The 8,638-nt window shown below is 40.6% G+C and overlaps 1 non-coding gene across 1 annotated transcript; it reads right to left on the bottom strand.

Annotated features, from left to right (window-relative positions):
• Positions 1-2,217: 2,217 nt before the first annotated feature.
• Trnar-acg (transfer RNA arginine (anticodon ACG)) lies at positions 2,218-2,290 on the bottom strand. The gene has a single exon. It is a non-coding gene; the product is annotated as a tRNA-Arg (tRNA).
• Positions 2,291-8,638: the final 6,348 nt, after the last annotated feature.

Raw genomic sequence — 8,638 nt, 5'->3', positions numbered from 1 at the left:
TGTCACGCGCATGCAACGAAACGAATCTTTTATCCTTTCGAGATGATGAAATAACTCTGTTTTGGTATGCAATAGAATGGTTTTAGAAAAAGGTTCTAATTATCAATTAGTTTTCGACCACTATCGCTTATCTAATCTTAAGTGTTTTTCAACATAGTCTTTTTTTTCAATCCGTATAACACTGTTGGATGTGTGAAACATGTTTGTCTAACTGTGGCTGCTGCTATCTCAGCAAATAAATTAAGCCGCGATTGGTTTGATTTTTAAAATATTGAATATTGATGAGGTGAGCTAGATTTGACTCACGCGCTAATCTCACCACCAAAAAGCTGAGTGTCAGTGAGCGCAACAAACTTCCTTCTACTCGTGTTATTTTTTTATTACTTTTTTTTTATCTGCCATTGCCCTTCTTCAACATTTGCGTGCGTTAGTTTTCGACTGCCCGTGTTTTTTTTGTTGGTTGGCTGCCTTTAAGCCTCACGGTTCGTCGGTCACGTGTCGCGAATCTTTCGCACGTTTCCTGATCGATGCGCGCGATGCGAGCATTACAGCACACACACACACACACACACACAAAACGCTTGTCACTGCACACCATCAAAAACACCCACCTTCACAACAATCTCGTGCGCTCGTCTCGTGGCGCTGGAGTTGTTGCTTTTGTGTGTTTTGTTCAGCATTTAAGCGTGAGCTATTTTGTTGGTTTTTATCGTACTCACCTCACCATACTCGTTGCTCTCACTCGTTACCCCGAGTGGTTGAGATACCGGGGTGCACGAGATCGCACGGAAATTGCTGGATGAAAAAAGTCACATTTTCAGCTGGACAGGAATAGGAATGGCACGTGGAACACGTGCGAATTTCCGTGGGCACCAACTACGGGAAGCGTGGTAAGGGTTGGAGAAACACTCCTGTGTTAGTAGTGTATAGTACACCCGCCGAATGGGGAGGGTACTTGGGTTTGCCGTGGGTGAGATGAGCAGCTACGAGGCTGAACTACGCACACGGTCGGAGAATGCTGGAACGAGACGACGGGTCAAGGATGGTTGAAGTGTGCAGTCAAGGTGGATGGTTTGCCATGTTTACCGATTATTTCCTGCACTTCTGAAGGTCGTGGATCGAGTGGGCAAAAGCGAAACAACCCGAAGCAAGATGTTTGTTTTACTTACTTTTTTGTTTCGTACACCAAAACCACTAATAGTGAATAATTTTAATGAACTTTAAAGAGCAGCGTAGAGTGCATTACATTAGCTTACGCCATTTGTTGTCTGCTTGATGGGGGTTAGTAGTATTTTGCTTCACGATTAATTATTTACCTGTATCTCATGTTAAGACAATATTTTAAATTATAACTATCATATGCAGTGCGCTGTTTGATAAAAAAATTTAAAACGTAACTTTATCTGTTAGGTTTTATGTTTCACCAACTAAATCAATTGCCTCAACCGAACGGTCATATTTTCATCGACTCTAGAGTCTTATCGTTCGCTTCATTTTATATAAAAATCAAGCGACAAATGAAGAAAAAACGAAGACACAAACATCCCTTAACGCTGCTTCGCGTGAGGTCACAAAATCGCGAAGAATGAAGAAAAACACAACAACCAAACACCCTTGGTCGGTGGGATTGCATGCGATGGGTACATTTTTCTCGATTTCATTATTATCAGTGTTGTTTGGCTGACTTGGCTACCAACTTGCGCTTCACCCGTGGGGCCCTACTCCATCCCTTCCCCATGTCTCCCTTCCCACCACTCAGTTGACTCTTTTACCATCGTCGATTTACTTGCGGTCGTGGCGTTAAATATATAAGGGTTTTTTGTGCCGTTGTTGTTCGTCGTCGCTTTACTTGCGCTACACGTTATATCTGGAGAGCGGAACGCACACCCGTACACGTGCCGTACGAGGGAACAAACGGCAGAAAAGCCAAGTACTCCCCACCAGCAAGGAGGGTGGTAGGTAATAAGGGAGGCATTTAATTTGTTTACGCGTGCGCAGTGACGTCCCATGCTCGATCGTACGGTGTTTGGTTGAGCGAGCGTAGTACGTACACTGTGGTGTGCTGACGCCTCACAGTGTGCCTGTAAGTGGTGGTTGTGGGTAGCACACTTAGCGGAAGGTTTTTTTAACGATCATTTTAACTGCGCGACATATTAACGTGCAAAACAATGTTTACGGGCATGAAGAAGAACGGACAAAAAAAAATATTTTCATGTGCGATCCTGCCAGGAGTCGAACCTGGAATCTTCTGATCCGTAGTCAGACGCGTTATCCATTGCGCCACAGGACCCGATGTTGAAGGGTGCGTTCCTAAGCGGAATGGTCGATCTTTTTCAATTCGTGATGTCATTTCCTCTCCTTTCTAATCGTTTCGTTGTGTTCCCTTTCAATGAAGGGTGTATTTCATTGATGCAAGAAGGGATGTTTCTAAAGTGGATTTTGAATTCAATTGAAGATAAATATCGTTTTATAATTTCTACCTTTCTTTTTTCTGTTACTCTACGTTCAGCAAATTAAGTGTTAAATAATTGGTGTTATGTTAATTTATTTTGCAATGAAACCTTACAAGGAATCTTACAAGGAAACACAACAGCAACATATTCATGCACATTGTTGTAAGGATTTTCAAATTACATTATCATTGAATATTATTACATTATTATACTTCTTTTAAACGTTCATTCCTACGAAGTTAGATTTCTGGGACACAAGTTCAAATCAGATTTACAGTGTTCCTTTCAGTCCAATTCTTTAATGTTGAATCTTCTTCTTGGCTTAACGACCTTACAGGTCACGCCGGCCATTTCTGGCTTACTAGACTTATTTTACCACGTAGCCGGATAGTGAGTCCTTGCTACTTAATGTTGAATCTGACTCAAATTAAACCGAAAGATTATCTTCGAATCTTTATTGTAAGGGTTCATGAAAATTTGATGATTTATTAATGTATGTTCAATATTTGACGAGTTATAAATATCTGAACATCCATAAGTCATCAAAGTTTCATTATTTATGCAATTTTTACTGTCAAGAATATCGCCTCGAAAATCGGAGTTCAATATTTAACAATTATCTTGAATTGAACTAAAACTTAAGTAAACTGTTCTCAATACTGATTGTTAGGAAAATTTCATTTAAATCGAACTTTACAATTGAGCGAGTAACTAAAAAATAAAAATTCATAATTACATGAGTCATTTGAAACTTAAACAATTTATGAGTCTTTAAACAGTATACTTAATTAATATTGTTTCATGATTCGAATGATTCTTCACTGAAGATTCAAATTCAAGAAAGTGTGGTGGTATTTTTTTACACATATATTATCTTTTTACTGTATATGTCTGTTGTTTTACTGTAATGCTCTTTAATGTTTTGTTCTGTTTTACAATGTTTTTTTAACATTGTCTTTATCCAGTTTTTCTGTAATTTTTAGTTTTTACATCTATTTGTTTTGAGGATAAAGCAATCCAAATTGTGTTAAACTGTTTCATTACATTTTTTATATCTTTCCGTCTCATTCTTGTCGGCAATATCCGCCTTTCTGTATGTTTCATTCTTCCTTTTCTTTCTTTAACATTTATAATTTGTAACGAATGTTTTTGACTTCACACACCAAATACTTCCAGCATCTTGCTTTCTGCAAAAATAATTCAAAAGTTAAAAATTGTTCAATTCGCAACTGAGTTGCGTTTGCCTAAGAGCCTCGTCAAACATTACAACCGCTCCTGTGTAATCCTTTTTCCATGTTTCCACACACAAAACGATCCACACCGGGAGCAACATGCTGTGTGAAGCACCATTCTTAAGTTCCTCTTTCTTTACGCTTTTCTCATACATACTTCTCGCTTAGTAGACTCGGGTCGGGGGTGGAAAAAACAAAAATCTTTCCCACATAAAAAAGGTGTGGGCAAAAAAGTTTGTGGAATTGATTTCAGCTCCTACCACACCACTTGAAGCTGTGGGAGTGCGGTAGTAGTAGCAGTAGCACCATAAATCACACATTTCCCATCCCACCGCCAAGGAGGCAACGTGGTGAATCGGACACAAATCGCTCGATTCGTCGAATTTATGTCAATGTCAGCTGACTCCGGGCCCCGGAACTTACACACCGTGCACCGTGTTCGATGCTGGCAGCAAGCATGAAAGATTCGTCGGCAGTAGAAGCAGTATGAACCGTGTACCGTCCGCACAACAAATCGCGCCTTTCGGTATCGATTTCTGGCAATGGTCCTTTGTGGTCATCTGTCTTCATCGATAGGACACGTTTCGGTGAGCTGCAAATTTTATCCCTTCGGGGATTCACTTGACTCAGACCGAGAAAGAGAGCTCGAGCAAGGGAACACGCAGCAAATCACAGAAGTTTTCCAACCGTTTTGTGTCAAGGACGTAAACCGTTTACTCTTTTGTGTACTGCCCTTTATTAGCTTGTTTGGGTTTTTGCTATCTAATTCATTCATTTATTTTTAGCCTTTCTTTTCACCATACAAAGCACTGAAAATTGACCACCGGGTGGTGCTGTGGGCATCATGGGCTCTTCCTAACCTTTGTGGTCTCATTCGCTTGCTAACAATTATTATTTGCCCACTGTGAACCGAACACTGCGCAACCTTCGAAGGGCATTTAGCGCTCACAGTGGGTGGGAAAATTTATGCAAATACATTCACAATCTGCTTCGCGTGTGTTCGTACGGTTCTGGTCGGTTCCGGAGGTGAAGGGGTGAAGGGTTGTCACGAAAGACACGGAACGGTGGCGTGGTTCCTTCCAACCGCCCAGAGTCTGGTGACGTTTTGCAACAGTTTGCGCCTTTCGGGTTTCGCTCTCGCGTCAAAACGCAACCACCGTCCTTTCGTCCTTTTACAGCAATGAAAATGGTAAGAAACTGGAAACGAGGAATGAAGCACCGCCGGAGACTGAAGACATTGTTCGGAATGGAAAAGAATGAGTAGCTTAGCCGCGAGGCATTCCTTTTCTAGGTTCTGTTATAATACTTACAGCAGCATAATGCTTTGCTTGCACTTCCATTGTGCACACGTCTTTTGGAGGGTGGATGGGCAGAAGACAAAATGGGAAGTTTGCATTTCGCAAAAAAAAATGCCATTGATATGACAGAAAGCAGTGACACACGGTGGTGGGTGTGGCCACAGCAACTTCAGCCGGTTAGTAAATCATTATAGAAAATCTTTTCAAATGTTCTGCATTTAATTTTCTCCCATTGTAATATGCGTTTCATACTGCTGAAATGGTAAAAGCTTAAATAATTGTTGCAATATATGAAAAAAGAGTATCCTCAGCATCGGGTTTAACATCATAATATTAAATATTTGAAAAATAATTTAATACATCAAAATGAGTGTTTAAATCGTTGTTGAAGTGTGGCTTTAATCGGTAGTTAATCCCTGCTTAAGTGTAGGGTAGTTGTTAAAGCATGCACTCAATTAGAATGTTTTGTTTAAATTAATAAGAAGAGAAAGAAGAGAATACATCTCCACAACAAAGATTTCCGTAAAGGGCAAACGCGGCAGTGGAGAGGTGCATAATGGAAAACCGCTCTCCGTTTCTCTCTATTGTATGCAATTATTGGGGGGCGGCAAGCACTACGAGCACTTGCGAAAGGGGGTTGGGGGTGTACAGACTTACCACCCGACCCAACCCATCATCCCACCCGCCGGAATACGTAACGGTAATCGAAGCGAAAGGGCCCGTTCTCTGTTGGACGGCGGAAGCAACATGGGATGTGTGTGCTGTGTTGCTGCCTGGTACACATGGAGGGTGGTACGTGATGCCGTACACGACGCCGCCGTCACGAAACGCAGCACTTTTCTTTGTGTGCGAGAAGGCAACACCAAGCTTTATAGCAGCTTGCTTCCGTGGCCAAAGTTCATGTCCGGTGTTTTTTTTCGTTGTTGTGGTTGTTTTGCTTCCTATTGCTCTTTTTTTCTTATGCTAAAGGTGAGCTAAAGGTAACACAATGGATCATTTTCCATGTTCCGGAGCGGAGTGTTTTATCTATGTGTTTTTCTTCCCAAAAGGAAATAGATGAATTATGATAAGAATGTTGATGTGACGGGAGCAATTGGTTTTTTTCATGCAGAGAAAAAATGATTGATTAATATAGAATAGAACAGAGAACAAAAAGTACTTAATTTTTTTTTTTATAATTTACAGACTACTGTTAAATGGAACGTCAGTTCATTTTAATTTGTTTTTTTTCTTGTTCATATTAATCATAATTCTAGTTATCGTTATTAATTTATTGAAAGTCATCTAGTCTAATGTGGCCTACATAACTATCTTTTTTTTAAACATAGCATTTGCAAAGAACAATACAAGGCATAAAAAAGATCTTCTCACTATATCAATAAATAACTATAATGCGGAACACCTAAATTTTGTTTTGCCCTTTAAGTTTGAAATTACCCTAACATTATTTACCCTATCGTTTAGATCGACTGTATTGTGTAGTAAGCTGTAAGAATTGGCAATTTAAAAAAAGAGTGACTAGAATCAAATTCTATCGCCCGAAATTAGGAATTTAATAATGACCATGATCTTAAGTTCCGACAAGGACCTTATAACTTGATTTTTTCAAGAATGTACAGGACGTTTATGAATGTGCTGATAAGAACTGCTGATAAGATTATAGTCCGAATAGCAGGCACCTAGTACGTTACATAACAAACGTAAGGGAGTCACTAGACCAAGACAAAAAATGGAGTAGTACACGTTGGCCTAACGATAGCACAGAATAGAGTTTGAAGAATAAGAGGATACTTACAATCTTAACTTAACTTACAAACTAAATCCTACCAGACGAAACGCTTTGGAAATGGTAAGCTTGTGATGATCTTGAAGAGTAAATCTTCTGTCTAACCTAACACCTTAATAACAAATCATGTCTGTTCGCGGAACTAATCGCGGAATTGGAGACCTTTTCCTAGAAAATGTAATTTAATGTTTGCAACCACTTCTTCTTCTTTTCTGGCCTGCTCATGGTCGAGCACGTCGCGTAGACATGGCCTGGTCGCCAATCCGTTTCCAGGAAACTCGGTCCAGTGCTGCAGTCCTCCATCCACGGCTGCATCCGATCTCCGACAGGTTTGACTCCACCTGATCCAGCCAACGAGCTCGCTGTGCTCCTCTCCGCCTCGTGCCGAACGGATCGTTGACGAGCACCTTCCTGGTGGGGCATGAGTCCGGCATCCTCATCACGTGCCCCAGCCATCGTATCCTTCCGGCTTTGACCACCGTCAGGATATCTGCACCGCCAAACAGCTCAGCTAGCTCGTGGTTCATTCTCCTTCTCCACACGCCCTGCTCGCACACACCGCCAAAGATAGTCCTTAGCACCCGCCGTTCGAAAATAGCGAGTGCATTGGCATCCTCCGTTAGCAGAGTCCAGGACTCGTACCCGTAGAGGACTACCGGACGTATCAGTGTGCGATATATCGTGCATTTCGTGTGTTGCTGGAGCCTTCTGGATCGCAGGAGTTTGTGGAGCCCGTAGTAGGCACGATTTCCCTGAACAATGCGCCTTCGGATTTCGCTGCTCATGTTGTTGTCCGAAGTTACGATCGTACCAAGGTAGCAGAACTCCTCTACCACCTCGAGATCGTCGCCGTCAACTGATACTCTGCTCCCGAGTCGGGCTCTATCACGGTCAGAGCCTCCGGCAAGCAGGTACTTTGTCTTCTTTGTCTTTGTCTTTGTGTTTGTTTGCAACCACCTACCTACCTTAGTTATCAAAGTATCTTCAAAGTACCCGCATTAAAGAGTAAAAATCAATTATTAAGACATAACTTAACGTAAATAAACTTTTCTTGGAAGCACTGTAAAGCACCGTAAAGAGGTACTTAAAGATATGCAATAATAATATAATCAAAACAACCAAACAACAAGTTACACTACACACAACATGAATGAAGATATTATATTATTAGATTATATTTGATGTAAAGTTATTCCACACAAGTTGTGAGTAGATATTCATAAACTATTCTCCCCATAATTCAAGTCTACGTATTTGTCGACAAAAATGACTCTGTAGCTCGTAGTAGTCAACCAGGTTTTGGTACCACCAAGTGTATTCTGCAATTAAATTAAATCGATGTTTGTGTTATCAATTCCCAACTCAACAGCTACTGTAGATATTTGCAAAAACAAAGAATGTTTACAAATATCTCAGCAAGGATATTTTAAGGATTTATTTAGGATTTTTTTAGGATTATTGATAATAAATTTACTGCCCAAAAAACAATGCTAAACATCAAAAGCAAAGCTATAATACAAATAATTTTTGAATGTTCAGCTTTTCATCACACGCAACCATCTCATTCGCAAATGGAAATCGTCCTTATTTATGCACAAACTTTTCAATGTAACATAATTTAACTTCCGCACCAACTGCTGGCCACCCACATTGTGCCAAACTTTCCGATACAGAAGCGGCTAAGCATGAAATGAAGCATCATTGAATTGATTGTAAAACGTCAAAACGGTTCTGCCACAGGTGCCAGACCCCCTTGACTTTGAAGCGTCCTTTAAAATGAACTTGGGCGAAGGTATGTTGTCCGTTGCAAAAGTTTAGTTTTATAGGAACCAATCGTTTCTGCTCGTTTTCATGATGGAAAAGTCGTAC

This window comes from Anopheles funestus, chromosome 2RL (assembly GCF_943734845.2).
Source record: "Anopheles funestus chromosome 2RL, idAnoFuneDA-416_04, whole genome shotgun sequence".
Lineage (NCBI taxonomy): Eukaryota > Metazoa > Arthropoda > Insecta > Diptera > Culicidae > Anopheles > Anopheles funestus.
Note: the sequence above shows the minus strand (reverse complement) of the source record. Positions and strands in the feature narration are given on the sequence as shown.